The sequence below is a fragment of the Zea mays genome, chromosome 8 (assembly GCF_902167145.1).
Source record: "Zea mays cultivar B73 chromosome 8, Zm-B73-REFERENCE-NAM-5.0, whole genome shotgun sequence".
In the NCBI taxonomy this organism is placed as follows: Eukaryota; Viridiplantae; Streptophyta; class Magnoliopsida; order Poales; family Poaceae; genus Zea; species Zea mays.
The window spans coordinates 117599977-117611538 of record NC_050103.1 but is presented as its reverse complement, the minus strand read 5'-3'; the positions used below and the strand labels follow the sequence as shown (position 1 = coordinate 117611538).

General features: G+C 44.3%; 1 non-coding gene across 1 annotated transcript; it reads right to left on the bottom strand.

Annotated features, from left to right (window-relative positions):
- Nucleotides 1-9711: 9711 nt before the first annotated feature.
- Nucleotides 9712-9916, bottom strand: LOC111590065 (U2 spliceosomal RNA). Its single transcript, XR_004852351.1, has one exon. It is a non-coding gene; the product is annotated as a U2 spliceosomal RNA (small nuclear RNA).
- Nucleotides 9917-11562: the final 1646 nt, after the last annotated feature.

Here is an 11562-nt window from a genome sequence, read left to right as displayed (position 1 = left end):
AGGTGATCCTGTAAAAACTTGAAACTTAATGCCACAAAACTTGATTAGGAGTTAGCACAATAAAGCCAAGTGGCTAGAGAGGAGTTTTTGCAAAACACAATAACCACAAGAAGATCAACACAGATAGGCACAGTGGTTTATCCCGTGGTTCGGCCAAGTCCAACACTTGCCTACTCCACGTTGTGGCGTCCCAACGGACGAGGGTTGCACTCAACCCCTCTCAAGCGGTCCAAAGACCCACTTGAATACCACGGTGTTTTGCTTTGTTTTACTATATCCCGCTTGCGAGGAATCTCCACAACTTGGAGCCTCTCGCCCTTACAATTTGATGTTCACAAAGAAGCACGAAAGTAAGGATGGGATGAGCAACGCACACAAGACACAAAATCAGAGCACAAACACGCACACAAGTCACAACTCGAGCTCACAACACAACCCGGAGAGTTCTCTACTCAAATGGAGCTCTAGTTGCTATCACAAAGAATCAAATGCGCGGAATTGGAGTCTTGGTGCTTAGGAATGCTTAGAGAATGCTTGGTGTACTCCTCCATGCGCCTAGGGGTCCCTTTTATAGCCCCAAGGCAGCTAGGAGCCGTTGAGAGCATTCCAGGAAGGCAATTCTTGCCTTCTGTCGACTGGCGCACCGGACAGTCCGGTGCACCACCGGACACTGTCAGGTGCGGATTTCTTTCCTGTTTTGGTGCAGCCGACCGTTGAAGATCCAGAGCCGTTGGCGCACCGGACAGTCCGGTGCCCCCTTCTGACTGTTGGCTCTGCCACGTGTCGCGCGCGGATTACGCGGCTGACCATTCGCTCACCGGACAGTCCGGTGCACCACCGGACAGTCCGGTGATTTATAGTCGTACGCCAACGACGAAACCCGAGAGCAGCCAGTTCGCCAGAGCCAGCCTGGCACACCGAACACTGTCCGGTGCACCACCGGACAGTCCGGTGCTCCCAGTCTGTACTGTCTTTGGCTGAACAAATCCATCTCTTTTCCAAATTGATTTCTCCTGTTTCCAGCACTTAGACACAATACATTAGTCCTTAAACCAAAGTACTAAGTCTTAGAAACATACCTTTATGTTGTTTTTCACTTTGTCCATCATTTGGCATAGATTAAAACATGACCACTTGTGTTGGCACTCAATCACCAAAATACTTAGAAATGGCCCAAGGGCACATTTCCCTTTCAATCTCCCCCTTTTTGGTGATTTATGCCAACACAATAAAAGCAATACAAAGATGTGCAACATCAATGCAAATAAGAACACAGATTTGTTTTGAATCAAATTTGGCATATTTGGATCATTCTTTGCCACCACTTGGTTTGTTTTTGCAAATCAAACTCAATTTCCTATCTCTAAGTCAAACTCTCTTATTGAGGCATAGAGAAAGATATTCCAAGAGAAATTGATCACTGATTCAAAAACTCCCCCTATTTCCCATAATCTAACATTCTCCCCACAAGAGACAAACTTTTGACAAAAAGAGACATTTAGAATTGTGACAAATCAAAAGTCCTAACTCTACTATTTTCAAAAATTCTCAAGTGGTAGCTGATCCATTTGTTGCTTTGGCCCTTAATTTCTCCCACTTTGGCATCAAGCACCAAAACGGGATCATTTTTGGCCCTTAAACCTCATTGCCTTACCAAAATTGTCAATTAAGAGCAAAAGGCAATAAGAGACACTGAGATGAACTTGGAGTAAGTTACCCTTTTATCGGAGTGCAGTGGAAGTCTTTCATGGTCCAAGTCCACCTTTCCCTTTCAATCCACCTCCTTTGTTGAGGTCGACGTGTCCGTCAGTTCCCATTGGAGTCTTTGCGGGCTTGGCGTCCTTCATCCCAAACCGCTTGATCAAGTCATGCGTGTACTTCGTTTGGGAGATGAAAGTGCCGTCCTTGAGTTGCTTCACTTGGAACCCAAGGAAGTAGTTCAACTCGCCCATCATCGACATCTCAAACTTTTGAGTCATCACCCTGCTAAACTCTTCACAAGACTTTTGGTTAGTAGAACCAAATATTATGTCATCGACATAAATTTGGCACACAAATAGGTCACCATCACAAGTCTTAGTGAATAAAGTTGGATCGGCTTTCCTAACCTTGAAAGCATTAGCAATTAAAAAGTCTCTAAGGCATTCATACCATGCTCTTGGGGCTTGCTTAAGTCCATAGAGCGCCTTAGAGAGCTTACACACGTGATCGGGGTACCGTTCGTCCTCAAAGCCAGGGGGTTGCTCCACGTACACCTCCCCTTGATTGGCCCGTTGAGGAAAGCACTCTTCACGTCCATTTGGAACAACCTGAAAGAATGGTGAGCGGCATAGGCTAACAATATGCGAATTGACTCTAGCCTAGCCACAGGAGCAAAAGTCTCCTCAAAGTCCAAACCTGCGACTTGGGCATAACCTTTTGCCACAAGTCTAGCCTTGTTCCTCGTCACCACTCCGTGCCCGTCTTGTTTGTTGCGGAACACCCACTTGGTTCCCACAAAGTTTTGCTTGGGACGAGGCACCAGTGTCCAAACTTCATTTCTCTTGAAATTATTGAGCTCCTCCTGCATGGCCAACACCCAGTCTGGATCTAGCAAGGCCTCTTCTACCCTGAAAGGCTCAATAGAAGAGACAAAAGAGTAATGCTCACAAAAATTAAGTAATCTAGAGCGAGTAGTTACTCCCTTGCTAATATCACCCAATATCTGGTCGACGGGATGATTCCTTTGAATCGTCGCTCGAACTTGAGTTGGAGGGGCTTGAGGTGCTTCTTCCTCCATAGCATGATCATCTTGTGCTCCCCCTTGATCACACGCCTCTTCTTGATGAACCTGTTCATCATCTTGAGTCGGGGGTTGCACCATTGTTGAGGAAGAAGGTTGATCTTGCTCTTGGTGTTCCTGTGGTAGCACATCTCCAATCGCCATGGTGCGAATTGCGGCCGTTGGAACGTCTTCTTCATCTACATCATCAAGATCAACAACTTGCTCTCTTGGAGAGCCATTAGTCTCATCAAATACAACGTCGCTAGAGACCTCAACCAAACCCGATGATTTGTTGAAGACTCTATACGCCTTTGTATTTGAGTCATAACCTAACAAAAACCCTTCTATAGCTTTCGGAGCAAACTTAGAATTTCTACCTTTCTTCACTAGAATGTAACATTTGCTCCCAAATACACAAAAGTAAGACACATTGGGTTTGTTACCGGTTAGGAGTTTGTATGAAGTCTTCTTGAGGAGGCGATGAAGGTAGACCCGATTTATGGCGTGGCAAGCCGTGTTCACGGCTTCCGACCAAAACCGCTCGGGGGTCTTGAACTCTCCAAGCATCGTCCTCGCCATGTCTATGAGCGTCATGTTCTTCCTCTCTACCACACCATTTTGTTGTGGTGTGTAGGGAGCGGAGAACTCGTGCTTGATTCCTTCCTCCTCAAGGTACTCCTCCACTTGAAGGTTCTTGAACTCTGACCCATTGTCGCTCCTTACCTTCTTCACCTTGAGCTCAAACTCATTTTGAGCTCTCCTTAGGAAGCGCTTGAGGGTTCCTTGGGTTTCAGATTTATCCTGCAAAAAGAATAACCAAGTGAAGCGGGGAAAATCATCAACTATAACAAGACCATACTTACTTCCTCCTATGCTTAGATAGGCGACGGGTCCGAAGAGGTCCATATGAAGCAACTCCAAAGGTCTTGATGTGGTCATCACATTTTTGGTATGATGAGAGCTTCCCACCTGTTTACCTGCTTGACAAGCTGCACAAGGTCTATCTTTTTCGAAGGTTACGTTTGTTAGACCTATCACATGTTCTCCCTTTAGAAGTTTGTGAAGGTTCTTCATCCCCACATGTGCTAAACGGCGATGCCACAGCCAGCCCATGCTAGTCTTAGCAATTAAGCATGCATCTAGACCGGCCTCCTCTTTTGCAAAATCAACTAAGTAGAGTTTGTCGTCTAATACACCCTTAAAAGCTAATGAACCATCACTCCTTCTAAAGACAGACACATCTACATTTGTGAATAAGCAATTATATCCCATATTGCATAATTGACTAACGGACAACAAATTATACCCAAGCGACTCAACTAAAAACACATTAGAAATGGAGTGCTCGGATGAAATAGCAATCTTTCCTAACCCTTTAACCTTGCCTTGATTCCCGTCACCGAATATGATTGAGTCTTGGGAATCTTTGTTCTTGACGTAGGAGGTGAACATCTTCTCCCCCGTCATGTGGTTTATGCATCCGATGTCGATAATCCAGCTTGATCCCCCGGATGCATAAACCTGCAAGGCAATTTAGGCTTGGGTCTTAGGTACCCAACTCGTGTTGGGTCCTACAAGGTTAGTAACAATGGTCTTAGGGACCCAAATGCAAGTTTTATATCCCTTGCATTTTGCCCCTAATTTCCTAGCAATCACCTTCTTATCCTTTCTACAAATTGCAAAGGAAGCATTGCAAGCATGATAAATTGTAGAAGGTTCATTAATTTTCCTAGGTACATGAACAGTTCTCCTAGACACATGATGAATGACATTTTTCCTAGCCAAACTTCTATCATGCATAATAGAAGAACTTGAAGCAATCATGGCATGTGAAACAACATCATTGTAACTTCTATCATAATGAACATTCCTAGAATATCTCCTATCATGGTACATGAAAGCATGGTTCTTTTGAGCACTATTAGCCATAGGGGCCTTCCCTTTCTCCTTTGCGGAGATGGGAGCCTTATGACTTGTTAAGTTCTTGGCTTCTCTCTTAAAGCCAAGCCCATCCTTAATTGAGGGGTGTCTACCAATAGTGTAGGCATCCCTTGCAAATTTTAGTTTATCAAATTCATTTTTGCTAGTCTTAAGTTGGCATTAAGACTAGCCACTTCATCATTTAACTTTGCAATAGAAACTAGGTGTTCACTACAAGCATCAACATTAAAATCTTTACACCTATTGCAAATCACAACATGTTCTACACAAGAGTTAGATCTATTTGCTACTTCTAGTTTAGCATTTAAATCATCATTAACACTTTTTAAACTAGAAATGGTCTCATGGCAAGTAGATAGTTCATAAGAAAGCATTTCATTCCTTTTAACTTCTAAAGCAAGAGATTTTTGTGCCTCTACAAATTTATCATGTTCTTCATACAAAAGATCCTCTTGCTTTTCTAACAATCTATTCTTATCATTTAAAGCATCAATTAATTCATTAATCTTATCAATCTTAGTTCTATCTAAGCCCTTGAACAAACTAGCGTAGTCTATTTCATCATCGCTAGATTCATCATCACTAGAAGAAGCATAAGTAGACTTTCGAGTGTTTACCTTCTTCTCCTTTGCCATGAGTCAGGTGTGATGCTCGTTGGGGAAGAGGGATGATTTGTTGAAGGCCGAGGCAGCGAGTCCTTCGTTGTCGGAGTCGGACGACGAACAATCCGAGTCCCACTCCTTGCCAAGGTGTGCCTCGCCCTTAGCCTTCTTGTAAGCCTTCTTCTTTTCCTTCTTGTTCTCTTGTTCCTGGTCACTATCATTATCGGGACAATTAGCGATAAAATGACTAATCTTACCACATTTGAAGCATGAGCGCTTCCCCTTCGTCTTGTTCTTGTTGGGATGCTCCTTGCGACCCTTTAGCGCCGTCTTGAAACGCTTGATGATGAGGGCCATTTCTTCCTTATTAAGCCCGGCCGCCTCCACTTGCGCCACCTTGCTAGGTAGCACTTCCTTTCTCCTCGTTGCTTTGAGAGCAACGGTTTGAGGCTCGTGAATTGGGCCATTCAACGCATCATCAACGTATCTTGCCTCCTTGATCATCATCCGCCCGCTTACAAACTTCCCAAGTATTTCCTCGGGCGTCATCTTGGTGTACCTAGGATTCTCACGAATATTGTTTACAAGATGTGGATCAAGGACAGTGAAAGACCTTAGCATTAGGCGGACGACGTCGTGGTCCATCCATCGTGTGCTTCCATAGCTCCTTATTTTGTTGACGAGGGTCTTGAGCCGGTTGTACGTTTGGGTTGGCTCCTCTCCCCTGATCATTGCCAATCCCCCAAGTTCACCTTCCACCAACTCCATCTTGGTGAGCATGGTGACGTCGTTCCCCTCATGCAAGATCTTGAGGGTGTCCCAGATCTGCTTGGCGTTATCCAAGCCGCTCACCTTATGGTATTCATCCCTGCACAATGATGCTAGAAGAACAGTAGTAGCTTGTGCATTTTTGTGAATTTGCTCATTGATAAATATGGAACTATCAGTACTATCAAATTGCATTCCACTCTCTACTATCTCCCATATGCTTGGATGGAGAGAGAACAAGTGACTACGCATTTTGTGACTCCAAAATCCGTAGTCCTCTCCATCAAAGTGAGGAGGTTTACCAAGTGGAATGGAGAGTAAATGTGCATTTGAACTATGCGGCATACGAGAGTAATCAAAAGAAAAGTTCGAGTTAACTATCTTCTTTTTCTCGTAGTCGTTGTCATCGTTGTCCTTTTGGAAAGAAGAGGACTCGTCGCTGTCGTCGTAGTAGACGATCTTCTTGATGCGCCTCTTCTTCTTCCCTTCCTTCTTCTTATGACTTGAGCCCGAGTCAGTAGGCTTGTCGTCTTTCGGCTCATTGATGAAGGACTCCTTCTCCTTGTCGTTGATCACTATCCCCTTTCCCTTAGGATCCATCCCTTTGGGCGATTAGTCCCTTTCTTGAAGAGAACGGTTCTGATACCAATTGAGAGCACCTAGAGGGGGGTGGTGAATATGTGATCCTGTAAAAACTTGAAACTTAATGCCACAAAACTTGATTAGGAGTTAGCACAATAAAGCCAAGTGGCTAGAGAGGAGTTCTTGCAAAACACAATAACCACAAGAAGATCAACACAGATAGGCACAGTGGTTTATCCCGTGGTTCGGCCAAGTCCAACACTTGCCTACTCCACGTTGTGGCGTCCCAACAGACGAGGGTTGCACTCAACCCCTCTCAAGCGGTCCAAAGACCCACTTGAATACCACAGTGTTTTGCTTTGTTTTACTATATCCCGCTTGCGAGGAATCTCCACAACTTGGAGCCTCTCGCCCTTACAATTTGATGTTCACAAAGAAGCACGGAAGTAAGGATGGGATGAGCTACGCACACAAGACACAAAATCAGAGCACAAACACGCACACAAGTCACAACTCGAGCTCACAACACAACCCGGAGAGTTCTCTACTCAAATGGAGCTCTAGTTGCTATCACAAAGAATCAAATGCGCGGAATTGGAGTCTTGGTGCTTAGGAATGCTTAGAGAATGCTTGGTGTACTCCTCCATGCTCCTAGGGGTCCCTTTTATAGCCCCAAGGCAGCTAGAAGCCGTTGAGAGCATTCCAGGAAGGCAATTCTTGCCTTCTGTCGACTGGCGCACCGGACAGTCCGGTGCAACACCGGACACACTATCCGGTGCGGATTTCTTTCCTGTTTTGGCGCAACCGACCGTTGAAGATCCAGAGCCATTGGCGCACCGGACACTGTCCGGTGCACACCGGACAGTCTGGTGCCCCCTTCTGACCGTTGGCTCTGCCACGCGTCGCGCGCGGATTACGCGGTCGACCGTTGGCCCGGCTGACCATTGGCTCACCGGACAGTCCGGTGCACCACCGGACAGTCCGGTGATTTATAGCCGTATGCCGTCGACGAAACCCGAGAGCAGCCAGTTCGCCAAAGCCAGCCTGGCACACCGGACACTGTCCGGTGCACCACCGGACAGTCCGGTGCTCCCAGTCTGAACTGTCTTTGGCTGAACAAATCCATCTCTTTTCCAAATTGATTTCTCATGTTTCCAGCACTTAGACACAATACATTAGTCGTTAAACCACAGTACTAAGTCTTAGAAACATACATTTATGTTGTTTTTCACTTTGTCCATCATTTGGCATAGATTAACACATGACCACTTGTGTTGGCACTCAATCACCAAAATACTTAGAAATGGCCCAAGGGCACATTTCCCTTTCACTTAGCTCAGTAGTTAGTCTAAACAATATACATCAGTGAGTAAACTAGCATCACACCATCTAAGTTGAACTTAGTTAGCAGCTAGCTTGCTGCTCTTCAAACACATCTAGTAAACCTTTTGCAATTCAGAATACATGAATTCTATTACAATGTAATTTTGATTATATTTTTTCTATAAAATGGACCTCTTTTGAAATTTTAGTACAGGGCCTCTAAATTTACCGGCTCGTCCCTGGTTGCACTCAACCCCTTTCAAGCGATCCAATGATTCACTTGAATACCACGGTTTTCTTCCTTATAGCAGATGTTCCCTTTGTGAGGAATCTCTACAAGTTGGAGCCTCTCACCTTTACAATATTGATCACAATGAAAACCACAAGAGTAAGGGAGGGAATAGAAACACAAGCAAGAGCTAGAGTCACAACAGCGACACACACACAAGTCAAGAAACGAGCACACAAACACAGCGCAGCGAGTTCACAACTCAACAAGTGCTCAAATCTCAAACACAATGATCCGGATGCGTGCTTGCGGAGTCTAGGCGTCTTAGGATGTTCAATGGAGGCTTGGTGTTTTGCTCCATGCGAATCGCGCTGCTGACCGTTGGCGCGGACGTTGTTGGCTCATCGGACAGTCCGGTGAATTTTAGCCGCGGTGTCCTCGGTGATTCTCGAGAGCAGCGAGTTCGTCGCTGAGCCAGCCTGGGCACCGGACACTGTCCGGTGCACCCGCAGCTGGTGCTCCACTGGTCGTTTCAGCTGGACTCCTCTTGCTCCTTTTGGACTTGACTTAATTTAGTTCCTGTCACTTAGAAAAGCAAGTTTAGCACATAAAACAATTGACTAAGTGTCTAGAATGTACCTTCACACTTGATCCATCTATATATTCCTTTGCTCAATATTATATTAGTTCACACATAGCGTGTCTAATCAACAAAACAATATAGAAATAGTTCAAGGGCACATTTCCCTTTCAGATACTGCGCTAAAAGCACAAGTTGAAATTAAAGTGTATGTGTCACGTGTTATAGGTATTTTAAGAGGTAATATATTACAAGTATTTTATCTGAGTATTGTAAAAGTAGATCTAATATTACATATATGTTGCAATGCATATGCACGTTTGTTGCTTGTAAGTGCATGTTCTAAATGTTTTATACGTATGCTGTAAGAGTACATTCAAATGCTGTATATGTTGCCAAGTGATACACACACCTAATTTCAAACGCATGTTTTAATTGTTTCAGCTATTTTAGACATATACTGCAGGTGTTTTATATGTATGCAATAAAAGCAGATTTGTCCCGTCCGCGTGCAAAAGGGATCGGACGCCACGCCAGCACTCACGGCAGGAAGCAGCTGCACTGTGGCTGTGGGGCGCAAAAACAGCCGGCCGGCACGGTCTTCTTTTTTCTTGTACGGCGCGACCGCCCACTTCAGAGGAGACTCATCTAGACGCGCCAACGCCACGCAGGGCATCCGTCAGGACTCAGGACATCCGAGCGACAGCCTGGCCGACTATCTTTTCTTGCGCTCCGGACCCCAAAGACTATTAATTGACCGTGGTCTTTTGTATGTGTGTGTGCTTATGCCGTCCACTAGATTGAATTCAAGCCTAATAAAAAGAATTGTCCTTAGTTTTCCTCCGCCTACGGGGCTACAACGGATATATCTATCTATAATAGTATAATATCAACACCATACAATCATATTCGACGTTATTAGCTGAGATGAGTCAAGCCCTACCACCAATGCAACAGCTGAGAGATACGTGAGGGTCCAGTAAACCAAACCAGTTTGATGGACTATACCCATAAAAACCACAAAAAATAAATTTAATATCAAAGTGAATATATGGTCCACATACCAGCTATTAAATTGATACATCAAATATTACAATTTATCTTAGTCAAAAGACCGAGAAAGATATTAGTTGAAAAGGAGCCTAGTACCCTTTTCCAATAGCTCGATCGGTCGCTCGTCATCCTTGAGCTAGCGAGGTGGTACTATGTTGTAGCGTTTGCGCTGCGAACGACTTCCTATCGTGTTGGCTTTGAGTGGTTTCTCACGGTCCATATGTGGGGTAACGACTTACTACTGGTAGGCGAGAACCGAGAAGCGGGGGGAGAGACAGAACTACACGCTTACGCACGACGCACGAAACTGACGCTTTAAAGGAACAGAGACTAGTTAGTTGTCAGTGCATTACTACGGTTTCTGTATATCATATAGGTAGACCTTTTTAAATAAAATAGATGTTCAAACATGTTCTAAACTTTTACAATAATTTATGCTCTATTTGAACTTGTCATTGTACCCGATCATAATGTGCCGATCACAATGTGTCTATCATGTAACCTACATAAATACATTTTATATGGTGAGAAACTACAATTCCAATCCTTACACCATCCTCGTGAGGTCACTCGGACGACACCAATCCCTGATCGTTGTTGTCACCCCTTCCTCCTCCCCCTCACCTACTTGTCGCCACCAGGGTAAGCAGCCTAAAGTCTCAAGCAGCTTGTGACGCTGGTGGCAGAGTATCCTTCTCGCGTCTTTGCGACTTCAGCTTCACAGGCGTGTGGCGAGCAACGGTGCCACGACTAGTGCCTGTGTCGGTGCCCCTTCTCTTCTCAATCTCGAATTGAACCTAACTAAATCTGAATTTACAAAATTAAAAATCCTCTTGTACCTTAATAGATGACCCTAACCTCTATTACGCTGACACCTAGTAGCCCATCTACATGAGCCATCTTCTTACTTGTACCGCTGCTTGCCTGCGCGAGCACATCACTAGTGTATAGTATAGGTATGCATGTCCAAATGGGTCGGACCTATTGGATGGCCCATGTCATAATATGGTTTAGCCCAACCCGAGCACGACCTGTCTCGATCACCATGTCTGGACCTTAGGTGCGGTATGACGAGCTAGGCATGGCACATACCGATTTTATTTTATTTTTCTCTATTTTTTATAAAATTTCAATATTATATTTAGGTATAGAGCATAAAACATAAAAATAGGTCTGTTTTATTGACTAGACATATATGAATGTATATTTAGAGTTAACAACTATGGTTAAAACTTCTACTTATGTATAATTTTAGCTTAGAGATAAAGATGTATACATGTATACTTCACTATTTGATTTTTTTCCTCCGCCGGTTTTGGATGTGTCTACCGCTTGGGGACTCATGGAGCGTCTTACAAAGGAACTAGACATATTTGGAAATGCAAAATGCCCTTATTTAAAAAAAATACTTCGGCAAATGCAACATCATAAGCTGCATATGGCTTCTCTCCTACATCAAAGGGCCTCGAAAGGCAACGTCAAATGCCTCCTTTTTGTGACAAGATGGAAACAATGCACGATGCATACGGTGGGCATGTGTTAAGAGACGGTAATATAGACCCGATTCTCAATTCCCTACGGATAATTTTTCCTATTAGAGCTAGTTTCCTAACAAAAGAATTGGAGAGATCTATAGAGGAGGAAACTTCTTTTGAATAAGAGATTTCCTCCACATAGATGTCCTCCACTTCTGTTGTCACTAAACTTGTCCTTATGAGAT